Source organism: Protopterus annectens, chromosome 9.part0 (assembly GCF_019279795.1).
Source record: "Protopterus annectens isolate FY-2018-M chromosome 9.part0, PAN1.0, whole genome shotgun sequence".
NCBI lineage: Eukaryota > Metazoa > Chordata > Ceratodontiformes > Protopteridae > Protopterus > Protopterus annectens.
This window is the reverse complement of record NC_056743.1, coordinates 402,399,429-402,426,507: the sequence shown is the minus strand read 5'-3', so window position 1 is coordinate 402,426,507 and position 27,079 is coordinate 402,399,429. Positions and strand designations below refer to the sequence as shown.

The 27,079-nt window shown below is 45.3% G+C and overlaps 1 protein-coding gene across 2 annotated transcripts in view; it reads left to right on the top strand.

Moving 5' to 3' along the window:
• The window catches only part of CCAR2 (cell cycle and apoptosis regulator 2), a 2,452,621-nt gene that overhangs the window by 1,905,177 nt on the left and 520,365 nt on the right, over positions 1–27,079 (top strand). The gene's annotated exons all lie outside the window — the stretch shown is intronic.

Sequence of the window (27,079 nt, the reverse complement as noted above, 5' to 3'; positions counted from 1 at the left end):
AAAGCAAGCTGACAACAGATTTACAAAGGGTCATTTACTTGCTACAAGGATTGGGATACACAGTCAATTTACAAAAGTCAAGACTGATACCATCCCAAACAAGGACTTTCTTGGGCGCGGAATTGGACACAGTACAACAAATGGCATTCCTGACTACAGAAAAACAAAAAGAACTTCCTCTTTACTTCTTGGCACTAACAAAACTGAACAAGTTAACAGCAAGAAAAGTTCTACAGGCCTTGGGCTTCATGGCATCATGCATAATCTTGGTCCCATTTGCCAGACTACATATGAGGAAACTACAGTGGTACCTAAAGAATTTATGGTCCCAACACAGACACAGTCTAGAAACAGAAATCCCACTAATTCCATGCTTAAAACAGGAGTTCCTATGGTGGGCTCAGGCATGCCAGTCAAACCCAGGCCTACCCTTTCGCAGATGTCAACCAAGCCAGACCATCACAACAGACGCTGCAGACCTAGGATGGGGGGCCCACATGCTGGACAAATGCGTGCAAGGATTGTGGACACAGGATCAACTTCACCTGCACATCAATCTAAAAGAAATGCTGGCAGTAAAACTGGCAATCCAAAAGTTCAAACCATTTCTCAAAGAGGGCCAGTTGATGATAAGGACAGACAACACCACAGTCATGTGGTACATCAACAAACAGGGAGGCACTCATTCATACCCCCTATGCAGAATGACCTTGGAGCTGTGGACCCTGGCACTCAGCTACAACATTCAGTTACAGGCAATATTTGTACCAGGAAAAGACAATACTCTGGCAGACATATTAAGCAGAACCACTTCGGATGCCCACGAATGGAAGCTGCACCGGACATCTTCAAGACCATCTCAAGAAATGGGGAATGCCACAGATAGACCCATTTGCATCACCTCTCAATTACCAGCTCAAAAATTCTGCACAAGGACATTCCACCCACTAGCATGGAAAGTGGACTCACTCTCCTTCAACTGGAAAGGCCTAACAGCATATGCATTCCCACCTCTTCCTTTGATACACAAGGTACTGCTAAAAATAAGGGAAGAACGTCCAAGGATAATCCTGATAGCTCCAAACTGGCCAAGACAACACTGGTACCCACTACTGAAGAGCATGTCTCGAAACAATATGTGGCCAATACCACTGATGCCTTTGATGTTAACTCAGAACAACTACAGCATCATACATCCAAACCTAAAAACGCTGCAACTGACTGCATGGAACATCGCATAGCAGCAGCTAATCCAGAACTTTCCCAAAGAGTTAAAGACATTATTCTTGAAGCACGCAGACCTTCAACAAGAAGGAACTATGCTGGAAAATGGAAAAGGTTTGTCATTTGGAGTATGGAAAGAGGAAAAGATGTGTCAAACATAGATATGCCTAACATTCTGGAGTATCTGGCCGAACTTCTTCATTCAGGCCTGTCCTACTCCTCCATCAAGATACATGCATCAGCTATTTCAGCAGAATACAGCTTTGATCCACCTGTTTTTCACCCTTTGCTCAGGCAGTTCCTCAGAGGAATCAAGAATGTAAAACCTCCAAGGAATCCACCATTACCAGCTTGGGATTTAAACTTTGTGCTAGAAAAGTTGACACTATCACCCTTTGAACCAGCAGCAACAGCAGACCTACAACACCTGTCATGGAAAACTGCTTTCCTACTGGCAATTACTTCAGCAAGGAGGGTTTCAGAACTACAGGCCTTAATGGCAGTGCAACCCTTCCTAATCTTCCACCAAGATAGAGTGTCCTTGAGGACTAATCCTACATTTATGCCCAAGGTGGTATCCAGAGTGTCTTTAAACCAGGCAATCCACCTACCTACCTTCTTTCCCAACCCACAAAACAGAGGGAAAGAATACTGCATACCTTGGATGTACATAGACAGCTACGCTACTACTTGGACAGAACAAAAATAGCAGAAAGACTGACCAACTCTTTGTAGCCTATGCAACAGGAAGGGAAGGAAAAGCTATTTCCAAACAGACAATCTCCAAATGGATAGGAAATTGCATACGATACTGTTACTCCTTCCATGGAAAACCAATTCCACAGAACATAAGACCTCATTCTACAAGGGCAACAGCCACTACCACAGCCTTCTTACGAGGAGTGGCAACCAAAGACATTATTGAGGCGGCTACTTGGACCTCCGTGCATACATTTGCCAAGCATTATAATTTGCCTCTTTATTCCAGATCCCGAGCAGGGTTTGCCACTGCTGTACTGCAAGGGATCCTAAACACACCATAATCTTCTTTTATCCTCCTCCCCTAGTTGGCTATGGTATTCTACCCACTTGTTATGACTGCAGATGCATCCATGAAGGACATAGTACAGTTTTGTACCTACCATAAATGTAGATGTCCGAACTGGATAGCATCTGCAGTCAGGATTACCTCCTCCTTCCCTCTGTGGTACTCCTAGGGTGTTTACCCTCCTAATAGCTAGCTTTTGGGGAGTCTTTATGGTGTATTTGTTTGTATATATGTACATATATGCTTATTGCTGTGTTTACCTCTATCTATTTGGAAACATTGGCATCTATCCAAATTTTTAGCCTGCAAGAGGGCTACTGGCATCTGGGGCAAGAAACACTGAGGAAAATGGCGTCGGCTGATGCTTTTATACCCGAAGACCAACAGAGATGACGTCGGGAGGAGTGCGACATCAGCCGAAGCCGGACCCGGACTTTGGAATCCGGCCGACTGCAGGGCTGCCTGACGACAGGACAACCCGCTTGTTATGACTGCAGATGCTATCCAGTTCGGACATCTACATTTATGGTAGGTACAAAACTGTACTTTCTGTCCATACCTTCACCAAGCAATACCATCTGCCTGTATACTCTAAATCCAGGGCCGGCTTCGCCACTGCAGTGCTGCAGGGCCTTATAGCCACCCCTAATGCCTTATAGAACCAGCCACCCTTCCTCAGCTTTGGGATTCTACCCAAGTGTAATGACTGCAGCAGTGTAACAAGATGAACATAGTACAGTTTTGTACCTACCATAAATGTAGATGTTCGAATGTATACACTGCTGCAGTCCAGGTTACCCTCCCTCCTTCCCGTCTTACTGGATGGAACGTACCTATGTCTTCTACCCTTACTACCTATGGGAAGTATTTTGCTGGTAGCTGTAAGTTGTTTTTTGCTTTTCTTATGTATGTTTTATTAGCAATTGAAATTGCCTACCTATTTAGAGGCACCTGACATCTGGGGCAAGAAAAACTGAAGAAAATGGCGTCGGCTGCATCTTATATACCCGTGTCGCACTGACGTCAGGGAGAGACGACAGCAACCAACGCCGGACCAAGACTTTGGAACTCAGGCCGACTGGGGAACCGCCTGACGGCAGGATAACCCAAGTGTAATGACTGCAGCAGTGTATACACTTGAACATCTACATTTATGGTAGGTACAAAACTGTACTTTTATTTTTACTCTATTTAATTATCCAGATATGTCTTCGGTAAGTCACCCGACTACCGACATTCCGAACAAACGCAAAGATAAAGACAGAGACAGGCCGCCTAAGTCCAAAGCTGCCAATGACGCTTCTCCTAAGCTAGTCGCCAGTTCGCCGGTACTCACTGAGCCGCTTTCGCAGCCCCTGATAACCTGCTACTTCAGATTCGCAGGCCTCTACTGAGACCCATTCGGAGTCCGGTGTACTGCGAGATGCTTCAACTGTGGAAACTGCGGATGTCTCTACCTTAGATGGGTCCAGAGCTGTGATGACCAGGATTTACCCGTGTCTACCTGTGAGGATTCTGATGCAGAAAACTCTATTCCCTCTGCTTCCTCCCCAGAGGATTTCTCTTTTGGTGAAACCTTGCATACTCTAAGGGAGTATTTTCGCTGGGAAAGCCAGGATTACTCTGATTGTAAAAAGAGGCTTAGGGCTTTCTTACTCCTGCCCCCAACACAGGCCTTTAGCTGTCCTTCCTGTACTAGACATTGTTGATGATGCCTTTTCGGAATCTGGCTTGGCCCCTGACTCTTTACCGCCTGCTCCCAGAAAACCTGATAGATATTACAGGGTTCCTGACTCTCAAGTTCCTTTTTCAAATTCCTACTGTGGATCCTGAGACCATTTCACATGGACCCAAGGGCATTAAAGCTACTACTGCCAAAAATCCTACCCCCTCTGATAGAGATTCCAGGACGCTGGATAGATGGGGTAAGAAGGCATACACATGTTCTTCATGTTTCACTGTTGCAGTCATTACATTTGGGTAATCTGCTGGTAGGTTGCCCTCAGTCAGCCTGAATAACAAAGTCTTGGGTCCTGCGTCGGTTGCTGTCTCCTCTTCCATGACGTCGGGTCGTCAGGGCTATAAAACATGCAGCCAATGCCATTTTATTCAGTCTTTCTTTCCGCGCAGTGCCCGAAGCAGAAGCAGTTCACAAGTGCCGGTCGGCCGACTCATGAAATTTTTGCATTCGAGTTTCAAAACCGAAGTCTTCAACTAAAGCTAAGTGCCCCGCTGGGGAAACTTTTTCTTGTTCCTTACCGATGTCAGTAAAGGTTAATAATTGCATTACTTGTGGGAAGCAAATACCTCATAAGGATTTTCATTTGTACTGTATTCCTTGCCTAGGCCCAGATCATAAAGTGCCTTGCTGTCAGTTTTGTGCTAGATTTAACCAACGCACTATTAAGCATCGGTATATTTTTGCTTCAAAATATTTTGGATCCAGATTTAACTATCCTGAAATGTCGGTTAGCAATCCGACTACCGGAGTTCACAAAACACGCAAAGAAAAAGACAGAGACAGACTGTCGAGGTCCAAAACCGACGACGAAGCTTCTCCTAAGCCAGTCGCCGGTACTCAGTGAGGCGCTTTTGCAGCCCCTGATACCCGCTACTTTTGACTCGCAGGCCTCTACAGAGACCCAGGCGGAGTCCTGTATGCCGAGATTCTCTGACTATTGAACCCGCGGATGTCTCTCCCTTGGATGGATCCGGAGCCGCTGAGCAGGCACTGGCTTCTGAGGATGTTTTCAGGCCTCAACATTTTTATATAAAACAGACGCCAGCTTCAAAACCAAGATCAAAAACATCTAAGTCTAAAAAAATGATGCATGAGCCACATGCTCAGGCCCCTATGCCTAAAAAACAGATGATCAAAATGGCTGAGGACTTAATTACCTTGATCAGGGGTCGTTCCCCCCCTGCTAAGAGGCCTAAGCAAGACGCTGATTATTAATCTTCAGATCAGGTTTCCATTTCTTCTGATTCCTCCTCTTATCAGGAATTTTCTATACCACCCTATGAGGATTCAGATGCAGAAGAATCCATCCCATCTGTCCTGAGGAAACCTTGCATACTTCAAGGGAACATTTTCATTGGGAGAGTCAGGATTTCTCTGAATCAAAAAAGAGGCTTGGGGATTTCCTCCTCCTTCCTCAGCATAGGCCTTTGGCTATACCTCCTGTATTAGACATTGTTGATGATGTGTTTTCGGAATCAAGCATGGCTTCTGATTCCCTACCTCCGGCTCCTAGTAAGCCAGATAGATAGAGTTCCTGACTCCCACAAGTTTCTATTCAAAAATCCTGCTGCTGATCCTGAAACTATCTCACAGGGTCCCAAAGGTGTAAAGGCCTCTACAGGCATAAATCCTACCCCCTCTGATAGAGATTCCAGGGCACTGGGTAGATGGGGAAAGAAGGTGTATACATCTGCAACCTTGGCAATTAGGGCCTTAAACTGCCAATTTCATATGCTTAAATATCAACAGCATGTTATGGGCTTATTGAAACAGAAAATGATGTTGATTTCTGATTGTGTAGAAAATAAAGAATTACGCTGTCCGGTTCGATTCTCAGCTAGAGCATCTTCTGCGTGGAGATGTGCGTGAATGGGCCTACCTTCGTTGAAGGTTGTGCGTCAGGCCTGGCAAGCCGGTACGTAAAAATCAACTGCCAATCATTAGCGGACCGGAGTTCCGCTGTGGCGACCCCTAACCGGGAAAAGCCGAAAGACACATTACATGCAGCAGAACAGGTTGGAAAGCATACCTTGCAATGTGGTTTTGATTCCTTGGAGGCCTCTTGCAGGGCCGCAGTTACTGGATCTGTGATTAGAAGACATGCCTGGCTCAAAGTGCAAAATCTGCCTGATCATGTTAAAGCTAAATTGTTGGATGCCCCTTTACAGCATGATGCTCTGTTTGGTAATAAGGCAGAAGAGGTTTTAAAGAAATTGGAAGACAAAGCTAAATCTGTGCAAACTGTAAAAGATTTCTTACAAGTGCAGCCACCCAGATTCAGTAGGCACTGGCCTACTAAAAATTGGTCCTTTCCTGTGTTTAGCAGAGCCTCTGAAGGCAAATCCAGGCTCTCTAAAGGCTCTAGATACCAATCACAGGGTTCTTACAGGTCAAAGCAATGGGGTGCCTCCACCTCCAAATCTGGAGGAAACAAAGCACAACCCTACAGTAAGCAGTCTCAATGACTTCCCTCTACCATCACCAAGCACTTGTCTTTTGGCAGCCCCCTTGGGGGGGAAATTAGTATTTCATGTTCAAAATTGGCAGTTGATTACCCAGGACAAGTGGGTATTAAACATAATATCCCAGGGGTACAGATTTTATTTCTATACTTTGCCAATTCCAAACGGTTGGCCAGATCTGCCACAAAAATCAGTGGGCAGAGGCTTAGAAACAAGTTACGTCCCTCATGAATATGGGGGCTGTTCAACCAGAACAGGAAAAAGGACAAGGTTTTTATTCAAGACTGTTCCTGGTACCCAGGAAAGGCAAAGCCTGGCGTCCAATACTGGACTTATCAATTTTGAACACATTCCTGGACATTCCAAAATTCAAAATGCTGACTTTACAACAGCTATTGCCTATGTTGGGCAGGAACCCTTGATTAGTGACTCTAGACTTGAAAGAGGCATACTTGCATATCCCAGTAAAGGAATTGGGCAGAAGATACCTCCGCTTCAAGGCAGGTTTTATGCATTACCAATTCTCTGCACTGCCCTTTGGCTTATCTACTGTGCCCAGGGTCTTTACAAAGTGCTTGGCACCAGTAATTACATTCTGCAGACAAAGAAGCATTCAAATGTATCCTTATCTGGGCGACTGTCTCATTCAAGCCGAGAACAAGGACATTCTTCTTGAACATCTGGAGTTTGTAAAAAGGCTTCTAACATGCCTAGGGTACACAGTAAACGAAAATAAATCACAGATGGTCCCCTCTCAAAAAATGACATTCCTGGGTGCAAGCTTGAATACAACTGCCCAGATGGATTACCTTACGCCAGACAAAGGCAATTGACAATATACTTCAAACAGATGGCAACAAAACCCAGTTATCTGCAAGACAAATTCTGCAGGCTTTGGGGTTCATGGCATCCTGCATTCTACTAATTCCATTTGAATGGTACCTAAAAAGTTTATGGAGTCATCATTGTCACAGTCTGGAAACAATGATTCCTTTCATTCCCTGCCTACAACAGGAGTTTCTTTGGTGGGCAGAGACATGTCACCAAAACAAGGGACTGGCATTCAGTCTACCCCTGCCACCCAAACCCTAACTACAGACGCATCAGACTATGCTTGAGAGGCCCACCTGCTGGGGAGATGCATTCAGGGCACGTGGAGCCCAAAACAAATGCATCTGCATATCAACCAGAAAGAGATGCTAGCTGTTCAGAATGCCCTGACAGCCTTCAAGGACTTACTTCATCCAGGGCAACTACTGATAAAGACGGACAACACCACGGTTATGTGGTACATAAGCAGGGGGTACACATTCCAACCCCCTTTGCAGACTAGCCATGGCATTGTGGAACACAACCTTGACTTACCAAGAACATCTTCAAGCTCAGTTCCTGCCAGGAAAACAAAATACTCTGGCAGACGACCTAAGCAGAAATCTTATGGACCCGCACGAGTGGAAACTGGATCCACAAATCTTCAGCATGGTAACACAGAAATGGGGGAGCCCTGACATAGATCTATTTGCCTCTCCCCAAAATTATCAACTGGACAAATTCTGCACAAGGACTTGTCACAGACAAGCATGAAAAGTGGATGCCCTATCCTTCAGTTGGAAAAACCTATCAGTCTATTTCTTTCCCTCTCTGCCTCTTCTCTCCAAGGTCTTACTAAAGGTCAGACAAGAAAAAACAAAAATTATCCTAATTGCTCCGGACTGGCCTCGCCATCACTGGTACCCAATTCTAAGGAATATGTCTCAACTCCTTCCTTGGTACTTGCCTCAAATACCTCATCTACTGTCTCAGCAGAACAATCAAATTTTGCACACTCTGCTCCAAAAACTGAACCTTGCAGCATGGCTGATCATGTAATTATTCAAACACCTCTCAGTAAATCTGTGATGGATGTCATTTTGGAAGCCAAAAGGCCTACTACTAGAAAATCTTATGCTAATAAATGGAAGAGATTCTGTGCTTGGAACCAAGCACAAGGAACGGACACAGCAAACCCAAATATCCCTCAGATTTTGCAATACTTGACTGAGATGCTTGACAAGGGCCTATCTTTTTCTTCAATAAAAATCTATGCCTCTGCCATCTCGGCTCATTACAAAACGAAGCCTCCCATCTTTTCTCATCCTCTGCTAAAACAGTTTCTTAGAGGGGCCAACAATTTAAGGCCTCCCAGAAGATCATGAACTCCTGCATGGGACCTTTTGAACCAGCAGCTACTGCGGATATAACATTTTTATCTTGGAAAACAGCTTTCCTTTTGGCAATCACTTCAGCAAGAAGGGTTTCAGAACTACTGGCCCTCATGGCTGTGGAGCCTTTTATTACATTTTATCCAGACAGAGGGTGTCCATCAGGACCAATCCTTCCTTTATGCCTAAGGTGGTATCCAGTGTGGCTCTTAACCAAACCATTCACTTGCCAACATTTTACCCAGATCTGCAGAAGAAGGGGGAGCGGATTCTGCATTCATTGGATGTACACAGACAACTATGATTCTACTTAAACAGAACCAAATTTCTAAGAAAGTCTGAGCAACGTCTGGTGGCATTTGCTGCAGGATCAGAAGGGAAGGCTATATCAAAGCAGACTATTTCTAAGTGGATAAGCCACTGCATTCGTTTCTGCTACTTGCATCATGGTAAACCTGTGCCCAAGGGAATCAGGTCACATTCCACCAGGGCTGCCTCTACCTCATCAGCCTTTCTTAGAGGAGTACCAACCAAAGACATTCTAGAAGCTGCTACTTGGAGCTCTGTTCATACCTTCACAAAGCATTATCATTTGCCTCTCTTCTCTAAATCCAGGGCAGGCTTTGCCACTGCAGTTCTGCAAGGCCTCATAGCTGCTCCTAATGCTGTTTAGCTCCAGCCTCCCAACCATAGCTTTGGGACTCTGCCCAAATGTAATGACTGCAACAGTGAAACACGAAGAACATAGTACAGTTGTGTACCTACCATAAATGTAGATGTCAGAGTGTATTCACTGTTGCAGTCCTGGTTTCCCTCCCTCCATCCCCCTTTCTTCTGATGGAACCTATCTTTCCTTCTCTGGTTTATACAACCTATGTGGTGTATTTCCTTGTAGATGAAGGTAAAGTTTATATTGGTGCATGTATTTTTACATATATAAATTTTGGCTACTCTTTTAGGGGGCACCTGACATCTGGGGAAAGAAAAACTAAAGAAAATGGTGGCTGCTTCTTTTATACCCCTGACGACCTGACGTCAGGGAAGGGGCGACAGCAGCCGATGCAGGACCCAGGACTTTGGAATTCAGGCCGACTGAGGGCAGCCTGCCAGCAGGATTACCCTAATGTAATGACTGCAACAGTGAATACACTCTAACATCTAAATTTATGGTAAGTGTACGCAACTGTACTTTTGCCTCCTCCCAGAACTACCAATTGGACAAATTCTGCACAAGGACTTCCCACAAACAAGCTTGGAAAGTGGATGCTCTGTCCTTCAGCTGGAAAAATCTATCAGTTTATGCCTTTCCTCCTCTGCCTCTCCTCTCCAAAGTAGCACTAAAGATCAAACAGGACAAACCAAGGATGATACTGATTGCACCAGACTGGCCACACCAACACTGGTACCCCCTCTTGCGCAGTGTGTCACTGCTGGCTCCATGGCACCTGCCTCAGAACCCTACCCTGCTGTCACAACAGGAGAGCCAGATTCTGCACCCTCAGCTTCAAGCCCTGAACCTGGCAGCCTGGCTAATTACCTAATCTCTCCATTACCATCCCTCAGTAAACAAGAGTCGGATGTCATTTTGGAGGCAAGGAGGCCTAGTACTAGAAAATCTTATGCTGAAAAATGGGAAAGATTCTGTGCCTGGAAACAAACTCAAGGGATGGGCACAGTAGCACCCAGTTTACTTCAGATTCTTCAATACTTAACTGAGATGCTTCACAAGGGCCTTTCTTTTTCCTCCATCAAAATTCATGCCTCAGCCTTTTCAGCTCATTACAACACAGAGCCCACCCCTCTTCTCTCATCCACTGCTCAAGCAGTTCCTCAGAGGGGCCAAAAACTTAAGACCACCCAGGAGAGCCCCAGCTCCAGCCTGGGACCTTAACTTTGTATTGGAAAAACTCACCCTTCCTCCTTTTGAGCCAGCTGCAAGTGCAGAGTTAAAATTCCTTTCTTGGAAAACAGCCTTCCTTTTAGCAGTCATTTCTGCAAGAAGGATATCTGAATTACAGGTCTTTATGGCAGTGGAGCCTTTCATCATCTTTCATGCAGACAGGGTGTCCCTCAGGACCAGTCCCTCCTTCATGCCCAAGGTAGTATCCAGTGAGGCTCTTAATCAGTCCATTCATTTGCCAACCATCTTTTCTAATCCACAGAACAAAGGGGAACAGATACTGCACTCTTTAAATGTGCACAGACAACTTAGATTTTACTTGGACTGAGCTAAACCTCAAAGGAAATCTGAACAACTGCTGGTGGCATTTGTTGCAGGGGCAGAGGGGAAGGCCATTTCAAAGCAAACCATTTCTAAATGGATAGGCCATTGCATTCATTTCTGCTATAAGTACCATGGAAAACCTATCCCACAGGGGATTAGACCACATTCAACCAGGGCTGCATCTACCTGAAATGTCATCGGTTAGCAATCTGACTACCGGAGTTCACAAAAAACGCAAAGAAAAAGACAGAGACAGACCGTCGAGGTCCAAAACCGACGAAGCTTCTCCTAAGCCAGTCGCCGGTTCGCCAGTACTCAGTGAGGCACTTTTGCAGCCCCTGATACCCGCTATTTTTGAGTCGCAGGCCTCTACTGAGACCCATTTGGAGTCCGGTATACAGCGAGATTCTCAGGGTATTGAACCCGCAGATGTCGCTCCCTTGGATGGGTCCGGAGCCGCTGAGTAGGCACCGGATTCTGAGGGTGTTTTCAGGCCTCAACATTTTTATATTAAACCGATGCCAGCCTCAAAAACAAGGTAAAAAACATCTATGTCTAAAAAACTGACGCATGAGCCACATGCTCAGGCCCCGCCCCCTATGTCAAAAAAACAGATGATCAAAATGGCTGAGGACTTAATTACCTTGATAAGGGTTTCCCATCCCCCCTTGCTAAGATGCCTAGGCAAGGCAATGATTATGAATCTTCAGATCAGGTTTCCATTTCTTCTGATTCCTCTTCTGATCAGGAATTTTCTATTCCACCCTATGATGATTCTGATGCAGAGGAATCCATCCCATCTGTATCTCCTCCTGAGGATTACTCTTTTAGAGAGACTTTGCATACCTTAAGGGAACATTTTTACTGGGAGAGTCAGGACTTCTCTGAATCAAAAAAAAGAGGCTTAGGGATTTTCTTCTTCCTCAGCATAGGCCTTTGGCAATACCTCCTGTATTAGACATTGTTGATGATGTGTTTTCGGAATCAAGCATGGCTCCTGATTTCCTACCTCAGGCTCCTAGTAAGCCAGACAGTTATTACAGGGTTCCTGACTCCCACAAATTTCTATTCAAAAATCCTGCTGCTGATCCTGAGACTATTTCACAGGGTCCCAAGGGTGTAAAGGCTTCTACAGCCAAAAATCCTACCCCCCTCTGATAGAGATTCCAGGGCGCTGGATAGATGGGGAAAGAAGGTTTATACGTTTGCTACCTTAGCAATCAGGACCTTAAACTGCCAGTTTCATATGCTTAAATATCAACAGCATGTTATGGGCTTACTGAAACAGAAAATGTTGATTTCTGATTGTGTGGAAAATAGTTACAGGAATTATTGCATTCAGTAGAACAGGTTGGAAAGCATACTTTGCAATGTGGTTTTGATTCCTTGGAGGCCTCTTGCAGGGCCGCAAGTTACTGGTTCTGTGATTAGAAGGCATGCCTGGCTAAAGGAGCAAAATCTGCCTGATCATGTTAAAGCTAAATTGTTGGATGCCCCCTTGCAGCATGATACTCTGTTTGGTAATAAGGCAGAAGAGGTTTTAAAGAAAATGGAAGTCAAAGCTAAATCTATGCAAACTGTAAAAGATTTCTTGCAAGTGCAGCTACCCAGGTTCAGTAGGCACTGGCCTACTACAAATTGGTCCTTTCCGTTGTCCAGCAGAGCCACTCAAGGCAAATCCAGGTGCTCAAAAGGCTCTAGATACCAATCACAGGGTTCTTACAGGTCAAAGCAATGGGGTGCCTCCACCTCCAAATCTGGAGGAAACAAAGCACAACCCTACAGTAAGCAGTCTCAATGACTTTCCTCTACCATCACCAAGCACTTATCTTTTGGCAGCCCCCTTGGGGGACAAACTAGCACTTCATGCTCAAAATTGGCAGTTAAATTACCCAGGACAAGTGGGTATTAAACATAGTATCCCAGGGGTACAGATTTCATTTCCATACTTTGTCAACTCCAAACGGATGGCCAGATCTGCCACAAAATCAGTGGGCAGAGGCTCAGAAACAAGTTATGTCCCTCATGGATATGGGGGCTATTCAACCAGTACCAGGACAGGAAAAAGGACAACGTTTTTATTCAAGACTTTTCCTGGTACCCAGAAAAGACAATTCTTGGCGTCCAATACTGGACTTAACAATTTTGAACACATTCCTGGACATTCCAAAATTCAAAATGCTGACTTTACAACAGCTATTGCCTATGCTGGGCAGGAACGCTTGGTTAGTGACTAGACTTAAGAGGCATACCTGCATATCCCAATAAGGGAATCATGCAGAAGATACCTCCGCTTCAAAGCAGGTTTTTTGCATTCCCAATTCTCTGTACTGCCCTTTGGCTTATCTACTGCGGCCAGGGTCTTTACAAAGTGCCTGGCACCAGTAATTGCATTCTGCAGACAAAGAACCTTACAAATTTATCCTTATCTGGATGACTGTCTCATTCAAGCAGAGGACAAAGTTTGTAAAAAGGCTTCTAGCATGCCTAGGGTACACCATAAATGAAAAGAAATCACAACTGGTACCCTCTCAAATAATTACATTCCTGGGTGCAAGCTTGAATACAACTGCCCAGATGGCTTACCTTACGCCAGACAAACAGAGGCAACTGACAACATACTTCAAACAAATGGCAACAAAAACCCAGTTATCTGCAAGATAAATTCTGCAGGCTTTGGGGTTCATGGCAACCTGCATTCTACTAATTCCATATGCGAGACTGCATATGAGGAAACTTCAATGGTACGTAAAAAGTTTATGGAGTCAACATTGTCAAAGTCTGGAAACAATGATTACTCTCATTCCCTGCCTACAACAGGAGTTTGTTTGGTGGGCAGAGACATGTCACCAAAACAAGGGACTGTCATTTACTCTACCCCCTGCCACCCAAACCCTAACTACAGATGCATCAAACTATGCTTGGGGGGCCCACCTGGTGGGTAGATGCATTCAGGGCAAATGGAGCCCAAAACAAATGCATCTGCATATCAGCCAGAAAGAGATGCTAGCTGTTCAGAATGCTCTGACAGCCTTCAAGGACTTACTTCATCCAGGACAACTACTGATAAAGATGGACAACACCACGGTTATGTGGTACATAAACAAGCAGGGGGTTACACATTCCTACCCCCTTTGCAGACTAACCATGGCATTGTGAAACACAGCTTTGACTTACCAAATACATCTTCAAGTTCAATTCCTGCCAGGAAAACAAAATACTCTGGCAGATGACCTAAGCAGAAATCTTATGGACCCGCACAAATGGAAACTGGATCCACAAATCTTCAGCATGTTAACAGAGAAATGGGGGAGCCCAGACAGATCTATTTGCCTCTCCCCAAAGTTATCAGTTGGACAAATTCTGCACAAGAACTCATCACAAAAAGGCATGGAAAGTGGATGCCCTATCCTTCAGTTGGAAAAACCCATCAGTCTATACCTTTCCCCCTCTGCCTCTTCTCTCTAAGGTGTTACTAAAAGTCAGATAGGAAAAAACAAAAATGATCCTAGCCTCGCCAGCACTGGTACCCACTTCTAAGGAATATGTCTCAACTTCCTCCTTGGTACTTTCCTCAAATTACCTCATTTACTGTCTCAGCAGAACAATCAAATTCTGCACACTCAGCTCCAAACTCTGAATCTTTCAGCATGGCTTATCATTTAATTATTCAAACACCACCACTCAGTAAATCTGTGATGGATGTCATTTTGGAAGCCAGAAGGCCTAGTACTAGAAATCTTATGCTGATAAATGGAAGAGATTCTGTGCTTGGAACCAAGCACAAGGAACAGACACAGCAAAGCCCAATATTCCTCAGATTTTACAATATTTGTCTGAGATCCTTGAGAAGGGCCTATCTTTTTCTTCAATAAAAATCTATGCCTCTGCCATCTTGGCTCATTACAACACAGTGCCTCCCCTCTTTTCTCATCCTCTGCTTAAACAGTATCTTAGAGGGGCCAAAAATTTAAGGTCTCCCAGAAGATCACCAACTCCTGCATGGGACCTCAATTTTTTGCTGGAAAACCTCTCCCTGCCTCCTTTTGAACCAGCAGCTACTGCGGATATATTTTCTATCTTGGAAAACAGCTTTTCTCTTGGCAGTCACTTCAGCAAGAAGGGTTTCAGAACTACAGGCTCTCATGGCTGTGGAGCCTTTTACTACATTTTACCCAGACAGGGTGTCCCTCAGGACCAATCCTTCTTTTATGCCTAAGGTGGTATCCAGTGTGTCTCTTAACCAGACAATTCACCTGCCAACATTTTACCCAAATCCACAGAACATGGGGGAGCGGATTCTGCATTCATTGGACGTACACAGACAACTAAGATTCTACTTAAACAGGACCAAATCTCTAAGAAAGTCTGAGCAACTACTGGTAGCATTTGCTGCAGGGTCAGAGGGGAAGGCTATATCAAAGCAGACTATTTCAAAGTGGATAAGCCACTGCATTTGTTTCTGTTACTTGCACCATGGTAAACCTGTGCCCAAAGGGATCAGATCACATTCCACCAGGGCTGCCTCTACTTCAGCAGCTTTTCTCAGAGGGGTTCCAACCAAAGACATCCTAGAAGCTGCTACTTGGAGCTCTGTTCATACCTTGACAAAGCATTATCATTTGCCTCTCTTCTCCAAATCCAGGGCAGGCTTTGCCACTGCAGTTCTGCAGGGTCTTATAGCCGCTCCTAATACTGTTTAGTTCCATCCTCCCATCCATAGCTTTGGGATTCTACCCAAATGTGATGACTGCAACAGTGAAACACGAAGAACATAGTACAATTGTGTACACTTTCCATAAATGTAGATGTTTGAGTGTATTCACTGTTGCAGTCCGGGTTACCCACCCACCATCCCCCTTTTCTATCTTTCCTTCACTATATACTAAAGCCTTTGTGGTGTATTTGCTTTTAGATGAAGGTAAAATTTGTTGCTAAAAGTGCATTTATATATATTTTTGTTTATTTATATATATATATATATATATATGTGTGTGTGTGTGTGTGTGTGTGTGTGTGTTTTGTTCCCCATTTGGTGGGCACCTGACATCTGGGGCAAAAGAAACTGAATAAAATGGCATTGGCTGCATGTTTTATACCCCTGATGACCTGACGTCATGGAAGAGGAGACAGCAACCGACACAGGACCCAAGACTTTGTTATTCAGGCCGACTGAGGGCAACCTGCCAGCAGATTACCCAAATGTAATGACTGCAACAGTGAGTACACTCGAACATCTACATTTATGGTAAGTGTACACAACTGTACTTTCAGCATGCCCTGTCAGCTTTCAAACTCCTCCTACTCTCCCCGGGGCCTCTAGTGATCAAAACAGACACCACCACAGTGATGTTGTATATCAACAAGCAGGGAATGACTCGCTCTTTTCCTCTCTGCATGTTCGCCATGACCCTGTGGCGCACGCCCTCAGCCATGCAGATACATCTGCTACCACAATTCCTGCAAGGCTCCCTAAACTCTCTGGCAGACAACTTAAGCAGGAGCCTGCTAGACCCACATGAGCGACAGCTAGCCCACAGAACCTTCAACCTTGTAACCTAGAAATGGGGCACTCCGAAGGTGGACCTCTTGGCCTCCCACTCCAATCATCAGCTCAGCAAATTTTGCACCAGGGAACCTCACAGCAAGGCCTGGAAAGTGGATGCCCTATCCTTCCAATGGGTAAACCTCTTGATCTATGCATTTCCCCCTGTACCCCTCATTTCAAGGGTACTGCTCAAAATGTTTGTGTCTTTCGGCTTTTCCCGCTTAGGGGTTTGCCACAGCGGAACTCCGGTCCACTAATGATTGGTAGTTGATTTTTACGTGCCGAGTTACCAGCCCTGACGCACAACCTTCAACGAAGGTACGCCCATTCACACATGTCTCGACGCAGAGACGCTCTAGCTGAGAATCGAACCGGACAGCGTCTTACTGTGAGGCGACAACGCTACCGCAGCACCACCAGTACTGCTCAAAATAATGGAGGAAAAACCAAGGACAATCTTGATTGCCCCAGACTGGCCACTCCAGCACTGGTACCCACTGCTGCTCAGCCTGTCAGCCCTGCCACCTTGGCACCTACCTCAGATCCCAACACTCCTGACACAGAAAAATGGAGAATTCATGCATCCTTAATTGCAGACCCTGAACCTGGCAGCCTGGCTTATTCCCTGACCTCTCCTCAAGCTGCCAGCCTAAGCAAACAAGTCCTGGATGTTATATGTGAGGCCAGACGCTCCAGCACTAGAAAATCCTATGCTGATAAGTGGAACAGGTTTTGCACTTGGATCCAGGCTAAGGGAGCCGAAACAGCACAGCCCTGTTTTCCTCTCATCCTGGATTACCTAGCAGACCTATTACACAGGGGTCTGTACTTCTCGTCTCTTAAAATTCATGCCTCTGCCATCTCTGCTCATTACAGCACAGAGCCATCTCTCTTCTCACACCCTCTCATCAAACAGTTCCTAAGAGGGGCTAACAACTTATGGCCACCCAGAAGAGCTCCTACCCCAGCTTGGGACCTTAACTTTGTGTTGGAAAAGCTCACCCTACCCCCTTTTGCGCCTGCAGCTTCAGCAGAGTTAAAATTTCTTTCTTGGAAAGCAACTTTGGTTCTGGCCATCACTTAAGCTAGAAGAGTTTCAGAGCTACAAGCATTCATGGCTCTAAAGCCCTTCATCATTTTCCATGCTGACAGGGTCTCCCTCAGGACTAACCCATCATTCATGTCTGAAGTGGTGTCCAGTGTAGCTCTCACCCAATCCATTCATTTGCCCACCTTTTTCCCTAACCCACAAAAGGGCGAAAGGATTCTGCACTCTCTAGATTTGCACAGACAGCTCAGATCGTATCTGGATTGGACTAAATCTTTCAGAAAAACTGACCAATTGCTAGTCAGCTTCGCAGCAGGGGCAAAGGGCAAGGCCATAGCCAAGCAAACAATCTCCAAATGGATAGCACACTGCATCCTTTTCTGCTACAAAAAGCACGGGAAACCACCCCCAAAGGGGATTCAGGACCCATTCCATCAGGGCAACTTTCACTTCTGCAGCTTTTCTCAGAGGGGTCCCCACCAGAGACATCCTGGAGGCTGCAACATGGACTTCTGTTCATACCTTCACCAAGTATTACCACCTGCCTGTCTTCTCCAAATCCAGGGCACGTTTGCCACTGCAGTCTTGCAGGGCATCCTAGCCAGCCCCCAGCCTTATTGACTGCCCTCCACCCTTTTCTTCAGCTTTGGGAATCAACCCAAGTGTGATGACTGCAACAGTGAAACACGAAGAACATAGTACAGATGTTCTTCGTGTTTCACTGTTGCAGTCATATTTGGGTTATCTGCTTGCAGTAGCCCTCAGTCGGCCTGATTAACAAAGTCTTGGGTCCTGCATCAGTTATTGTCTCTCCTTCCGTGACGTCAGGTCATCAGGGGTATAAAACATGCAGCCAATGCCATTACACCAGTCTTTCTTGCCGTGCGATGCCCGAAGAAGAAGCAGTTCGCAAGTGCCGGTCGGCCGACTCCTTAAATTTTCGTTTTCGAGTTTCAGAAACAAAGTCTTCAACTAAAAGCTAAGTACCCCGTTGGGGAAAATTTTCTTGCTCTAAACCAATGTCAGTAAATGTAAATAATTGCATTTCTTGTGGAAAGCAAATACCTCATAAAGATTTTAATTTGTACTGTATTCTTTGCCTAGGCCCTGACCACAACGTTACCTCGCTGTCGGTTTTGTGCCTTATTTAAACCATGAACTATCCATCGGTATATTTTCGCTTCTAAATATTTTGGTGCTCGGTTTAGTTATCCAGATATGTCTTCGGTAAGCCATCCGACTACCAACATTCTAAAAAAACGCAATGATAGACAGAGACAGGCTGCCTAGGTCCAAAGCTGCTGACGACGCTTCTCCTAAGCTAGTCGCTAGTTCGCCGGTACTCATTGAGGTGCTTTCGCAGCCCCTGATACCCACTGCTTCAGATTTGCAGGCCTCTACTGAGACCCATTCGGAGTCCGGTATGCCGCGAGATGCTTCAATTGTGAAAGCTGCGGATGTCTGTACCTTGGATGGGTCTGGAGCCACTGTGCAGGCACCGGCTTCTGAGGGTGTATTCCGGCCTACTGACTTGCATATTAAACCGACGCCATCTTCTTCTACAAGGCTTAAACTCGAACCATGCCTAGAAAACTGACGCCCAGACTGCATGGTCAGGCCTCTATGCCTAAAAAACAAGTAAGAATGTCTGAAGACCCTATTACTTTAATCAGGGGAAGCCAACCTTCCTCCTCTAAGAGACCTACCAGGATTCTAAAAATTTGTTTCCTCTGATGACCAGGATTTACCCTTATCTACCTATGAGGATTCTGATGCTGAGGACTCTATTCCCTCTGCTTCCTCCTGGATGATTTCTCTTTTGGTGAAACCTTGCATACTCTTAGGGAGCATTTTCATTGGGAAAGTCAGGATTTCTCTGATTCTAAAAAGAGGCTTAGGGATTTCTTACTCCTGCCCCAGCACAGGCCTTTAGCTATCCCTCCTGTACTAGACATTGTTGATGATACCTTTTCGGATCTAGCTTGGCCCCTGACTCTCTACCTCCTGCTCCCAGAAAACCAGATAGATATTACAGTGTTCCTGACTCTCACAAGTTCCTTTTCAAAAATCCTACTGTGGATCCTGAGACCATTTCACAGGGTCCCAAGGGCATTAAAGCTACTACTGCCAAAAATCCTACCCCCTCTGATAGAGACTCCAGGGCGCTGGATAGATGAGGTAAGAAGGTATACACTTCTACAACTTTGACCATTAGGGCCTTAAACTGCCAGTTTCATATGTTAAAGTATCAGCAGCATATTATTGGATTGCGTAAACAGAAAATGATGTTGATTCCTGATTGTGCTGAAAGTAAGGATTTACAGGATTTAATGCATTCTGCTGAACAAGTTGGAAAACATACTTTGCAGTGTGGTTTTGATTCACTAGAGGCACTGTCACTGGGTCTGCACTTAGAAGGCATGCTTGGCTTAAGGAGCAATCCTTGCCAGATCATGTTAAAGCTAAATTACTGGATGCTTTCTTAAACCAGGACCGCTATTTTGGTAGTAAGGCAGAAGAAGTTCTTAAAAAGATGCAGGAAAAAGCTAAATCTATGCAGACTGTTAAAGATTTCTTAAAAGTACAACCTCCAAGATTTAGTAGGCATTGACCTTCTAAGAATTGATGTCCTTCATGGATGCATCTGCAGTCATAACAAGTGGGTTGTCCTGTCGTCAGGCAGCCCTGCAGTCGGCCGGATTCCAAAGTCCGGGTCCGGCTTCGGCTGATGTCGCACTTCTCCCGACGTCATCTCTGTTGGTCTTCGGGTATAAAAGCATCAGCCGACGCCATTTTCCTCAGTCTTTCTTGCCGCGTGGCGCCCGAAGCAGAAGCTGTTCGCAAGTGCCGGTCGGTCGGATCCAGAGATTACTTCTACCGAATACTACTTCGAAGACTTCTAAAGCTAAGTACCCCGTTGGGGACTCTTTCTTGCCTCAGCCGATGTCAGAAAAGTTAACAATTGTTTAACCTGTGGGAAACAAATACCTCATAAAGATTTCCACTCTTACTGTCTGCCTTGTTTAGGCCCAGCCCACGACGTAGCAGCCTGTTCGGCCTGTGCTTCTTTCAACCGACGAACGCTTAGGCGTCGGTCGGAGTTTGCAGAACAGTTTTTCGGTTCTGATTTTGCGTACATTATGCCGCCGGATCCTCCGACTACCCCCAAAACGCAAAGATAAAGACCGACACTCGCGGTCCGCGGTTTCGGCGAAACCACGGTAAAGCAAACTGGCGAGTGTCTCGGTTTCGCCGAAACCGAGAAAACTGCTCAAAGTACAGCTGAACCTATTCTTACAACTGAGGCCCCTGCTACAACTCTTGAATCGACCTCAGAAATTTTACCTACTACGGTGGTTGACTTATCAGACACCATCCCTTGGATGTCTCTACCCCAGCACGTGGTGCTGCTAGGCCTCCAGCTGCCATGTCCATTAAGGCCTTCGCCAGGGCTAAAGCAGCCAAGACTTCTAAATCAGTGCCTGTTAAACCCCCCACATCCAGGCCCTCTTCTAGTTCTCAAATGCTTTCTTTGGCAGAAGATTTAATTTCTTTAATTAGAGGATCTCAACCTCACCCAGACAGGGCCTCTCAGCCCCCAGAGAAGAGACCTAGGGCAGAGCCCCCTGAGCCAGTTTCTACTGATGATTCTGCTGATGAATCAGACATAACTGACCAGCCTGAGGCTCCCTTCTCCAATTTTGAAGATTCTGATGCTGAAGAATCCATTCCAGCTGCTTCCCCACCAGAAGAATTCTCCTTTGGGGAAACCTTGCATGCCATGCGAGAACAGTTCCAATGGCAGCAACAGGATTTTTCAGACTCCAGAAAAAGACTTAGGACTTTTCTGCACCTCCCACAGCACAGGCCCTTAGCTATACCTCCTGTTCTCTCTGTGGTGGATGATGCTTTCAATGATGTTTGCTCCACTCCAGATTCTTTACCCCAGCCCCTGCCAAACCAGACAGATTTTACAGGGTGCCAGATACTCATCACCACCTTTACAAGGCCCCACTTGCAGACCCAGAAACTATATCCCAGGGTCCCAAGGCAGTAGCCGACAACACACCTAAAAACCCTATTCCTTCTGCAAGGGAAGCAAGGTCACCAGACACACGCGGTAAAACGGTCTACACTTCAGCTACTCTCTCAGCTAGAGCTTTAAACTGTCAGTTTCACATGATACAATACCAAGAGTTTATGCTTGATCAGTTAACTAAAAAACTAACCACTGATGAATCTCTTGATAAGAAATATGTATTAGAGATGGTAAATAACATACAACAGGTTAGCAACCATTCCTTAAAATGTGGCTATGATGCACTGGAGGCTTCATTTAGATCAGCCATGACAGGCACAGTGATAAGAAGGCATGCATGGCTAAAGGAACAAGCTTTACCGGATCATGTTAAAGCTAAGTTGCTAGATGCTCCTATGGACAAGACAAGTTTGTTTGGTACACCTGCCCAGCAGGTTATGAAGAAAATGGAAGAAAAGGCAAAATCTGTTCAAACTGTTAAAGATTTGTTACAGGTTCAACCCCCTAGGTTTAGCAGGAACTGGCCTGCCAAAAATTGGTCCTTTCCTGACTCCACAAAATTTCAAAGGGGTAGGAACAGACGTTCCAGAGGCAGAAACCAATCCAGAGGAGGTGCCTACAGAGGACGACAGTGGCAAGGTAACAACAGAGGCACAGACACAGCCACTGCCACTACATCAGCACAACCACAGTGACTTAATCCTAAATCCGCCTACCAGGGAACAAATAGCAGCTCCTCTAGGCGGAAAGTTAACCTTATTTTCAAAGAACTGGCACTACATAACAAAAGACAAGTGGATTTTACAAACCATAGATCAAGGTTACCGGTTTCACTTCCACACTTTACCAGTCAAAAGAGGAATGCCAAATCTACCTCCAAATCAAACAGAGGCTCTACGCCAGATAATGGAGTTAGCAAACATGAGAGCTGTGGAAAGAGTGCCAACAGCAGAACAAGGAAAGGGGTTCTACTCCAGACTATTCCTAGTTCCAAGAAAGGAAAAAAGTTGGAGACCAATTCTCGACCTGTCCACCTTAAATACATACATCATTGTCCCAAAATTCAAAATGCTGACCCTACAGCAACTTCTTCCCATGCTGGGCAAGGAGTCTTGGCTGGTAACTCTAGATCTCAAGGAGGCATACCTGCACGTCCCCATTTGACCAATCTGCAGAAGATACCTCAGATTTCTTGCAGGATCAGAGCACTATCAATTCTCAGCATTGCCCTTTGGCTTATCTACTGCCCAGAGTATTCACAAAATGCCTGGCATCAGTAATCGCCCATTGCAGACTACAGGGAATTCAAATTTACCCATACCTGGACGACTGCCTGCTACAAGGGGACAACAAAAGCAAGCTGACAACAGATTTACAAAGGGTCATTTACTTGCTACAAGGACTGGGATACACAGTCAATTTACAAAAGTCAAGACTGATACCATCCCAAACAAGGACATTCTTGGGCTGAATTGGACACAGTACAACAAATGGCATTCCTGACTACAGAAAAACAAAAGAACTTCCTCTTTACTTCTTGGCACTAACAAAACTGAACAAGTTAACAGCAAGAAAAGTTCTGCAGGCCTTGGGCTTCATGGCATCATGCATAATCTTGGTCCCATTTGCCAGACTACATATGAGGAAACTACAGTGGTACCTAAAGAATTTATGGTCCCAACACAGACACAGTCTAGAAACAGAAATTCCACTAATTCCATGCTTAAAACAGGAGTTCCTATGGTGGGCTCAGGCATGCCAGTCAAACCCAGGCCTACCCTTTCACAGATGTCAACCAAGCCAGACCATCACAACAGACGCTTCAGACCTAGGGTGGGGGGCCCACATGCTGGACAAATGCGTGCAAGGATTGTGGACACAGGATCAACTTCACCTGCACATCAATCTAAAAGAAATGCTGGCAGTAAAACTGGCTATCCAAAAGTTCAAACCATTTCTCAAAGAGGGCCAGTTGATGATAAGGACAGACAACACCACAGTCATGTGGTACATCAACAAACAGGGAGGCACTCATTCTTACCCCCTATGCAGAATGACCTTGGAGCTGTGGACCCTGGCACTCAGCTACAACATTCAGTTACAGGCAATATTTGTACCGGGGAAAGACAATACTCTGGCAGACATTTTAAGCAGAACCACTTTGGATGCCCACGAATGGAAGCTGCACCCGGACATCTTCAAGACCATCTCGAAGAAATGGGGAATGCCACAGATAGACCTATTCGCATCACCTCTCAATTACCAGCTCAAAAAATTCTGCACAAGGACATTCCACCCACTAGCATGGAAAGTGGACTCACTCTCCTTCAACTGGAAAGGCCTAACAGCATATGCATTCCCACCTCTTCCTTTGATACACAAGGTACTACTAAAAATCAAGGAAGAACGTCCAAGGATAATCCTGATAGCTCCAAACTGGCCAAGACAACACTGGTACCCACTACTGAAGAGCATGTCTCCGAACAATATGTGGCCAATACCACTGATGCCTTTGATGTTAACTCAGAACAACTACAGCATCATACATCCAAACCTAAAACGCTGCAACTGACTGCATGGAATATCACATAGCAGCAGCTAATCCAGAACTTTCCCAAAGAGTTAAAGACATTATTCTTGAAGCACGCAGACCTTCAACAAGAAGGAACTATGCTGGAAAATGGAAAAGGTTTGTCATTTGGAGTACGGAAAGAGGAAAAGATGTGTCAAACATAGATATGCCTAACATTCTGGAGTATCTGGCGAACTTCTTCATTCAGGCCTGTCCTACTCCTCCATCAAGATACATGCATCAGCTATTTCAGCAGAATACAGCTTTGATCCACCTGTTTTTCACCCTTTGCTCAGGCAGTTCCTCAGAGGAATCAAGAATGTAAAACCTCCAAGGAAACCACCATTACCAGCTTGGGATTTAAACTTTGTGCTAGAAAAGTTGACACTATCACCCTTTGAACCAGCAGCAACAGCAGACCTACAACACCTGTCATGGAAAACTGCTTTCCTACTGGCAATTACTTCAGCTAGGAGGGTTTCAGAACTACAGGCCTTAATGGCAGTGCAACCCTTCCTAATCTTCCACCAAGATAGAGTGTCCTTGAGGACTAATCCTACATTTATGCCCAAGGTGGTATCCAGAGTGTCTTTAAACCAGGCAATCCACCTACCTACCTTCTTTCCCAACCCACAAAACAGAGGGAAAGAATACTGCATACCTTGGATGTACATAGACAGCTACGCTACTACTTGGACAGAACAAAAAGTAGCAGAAAGACTGACCAACTTTTTGTAGCCTATGCAACAGGAAGGGAAGGAAAAGCTATTTCCAAACAGACAATCTCCAAATGGATAGGAAATTGCATACGATACTGTTACTCCTTCCATGGAAAACCAATTCCACAGAACATAAGACCTCATTCTACAAGGGCAACAGCCACTACCACAGCCTTCTTACGAGGAGTGGCAACCAAAGACATTATTGAGGCGGCTACTTGGACCTCCGTGCATACATTTGCCAAGCATTATAATTTGCCTCTATATTCCAGATCGAGCAGGGTTTGCCACTGCTGTACTGCAAGGGATCCTAAACACACCATAATCTACTTTTATCCTCCTCCCTAGTTGGCTATGGTATTCTACCCACTTGTTATGACTGCAGATGCATCCATGAAGGACATAGTACAGTTTTGTACCTACCATAAATGTAGATGTCCGAACTGGATAGCATCTGCAGTCAGGATTACCCTCCCTCCTTCCCTCTGTGGTACTCCTAGGGTGTTTACCCTCCTAATAGCTAGCTGTTGGGGAGTCTTTTATGGTGTATTTGTTTGTATATATGTACATATATGCTTATTGCTGTGTTTACCTCTATCTATTTGGAAACATTGGCATCTATCCAAAATTTTAGCCTGCAAGAGGGCTACTGGCATCTGGGGCAAGAAACACTGAGGAAAATGGCGTCGGCTGATGCTTTTATACCCGAAGACCAACAGAGATGACGTCGGGAGAAGTGCGACATCAGCCGAAGCCGGACCCGGACTTTGGAATCCGGCCGACTGCAGGGCTGCCTGACGACAGGACAACCCACTTGTTATGACTGCAGATGCTATCCAGTTCGGACATCTACATTTATGGTAGGTACAAAACTGTACTTTCCTTTCCTGCCTCTTCCAGGCCTTCTCAGTCCAAACCTAGATCCAGCAGAACACCCAGGCTTCAGTCCCAAGGTACACACAGGACTAAGAAGTGGGGGGCCCCCTCTTCCAAATCTGGGAGTAGTAAAACTCCCCCTATGGTAAACTGTCTCAATGACTTCATTTTTAAACTTCCAAGCACTTCTCAACTGACTGCCCCTTTAGGGGGAAAGATTGCCCTACATGCAAAAAAACTGGGAGCTCATTACCCAGGACAAATAGGTTTTAAATATAGACTCCGAAGGATACAGATTTCACTTCTACACATTACCAACCCCAATCGGTTGGCCAGATCTACCCTCAAATCAGTGGACAGAGGCTCAAAAGCAAGTACTCTCTCTTTTAAGCATAAAGGCTATTCATACTGTACCAGAGGAGGAAAAGGGACAAGGTTTCTACTTGAGATTTTTCCTGGTACCCAGAAAAGACAATTCATGGCATCCTATCCTGGACCTGTCTACTCTAAACACCTTTTTAGGATTCCAAAATTCAAGACGCTGACTGTTCACCAGTTGCTTCCTATGCTAGGCAAAGATGCCTGGTTGGCAACACTCGATTTAAAGGAAACATACCTGCACATCCCAATCAGGGAATCTTGCAGAAGATACCTACGCTTCAAAGCAAGCTACACGCACTATCAGTTCTCTGCACTGCCCTTTGGCTTATCCACTGCGCCCAGGGTATTCACAAAGTGCCTAGCTCCAGTCATTGCATTTTGCAGGCAAAGAAATATTCAAATATACCCATACCTGGACGATTGTCTAATTCAGGCAGAAAGCCAGGACATACTTTTGAATCATCTGGCCTTTGTACAAAGGGTGCTAACTTGTCTGGGGTACACCATAAATGAAAAGAAATTACACCTGGTACCCTGTCAGCAAATTATATTCCCGGGAGGAAACTTGAATACAACTACCCAGATGGCTTTCCTCACGTCAGAGAAACAAATTCATTTGACATCCTACTTCAAACTAGTGGCCACGAAAACCCTGCTATCTGCAAGGCAAATTCTGCAAGCCTTTGGGGTTCATGGCCTCCTGCATTCTTCTAATTCCCTATGCAAGGCTGCATATGAGGAAACTACAATGGTGTCTAAAAAGCCTGTGGTGTCAACATTCTCAGGATCTAGAAGCAATGATTCCTATCATACCTTGCCTACGCCTAGAGTTTCTTTGGTGGGCAGAGGCCTGCCACCAAAACAAGGGGCTACCATTCACTCTACCCCCTGCCACCCAAACCCTAACAGACGCATCAGACTATATATGGGGGGCTCACCTGGCAGGGAAGTGCATTCAGGGCAAATGGAACCCAAGTCAAATGCACCTGCATATCA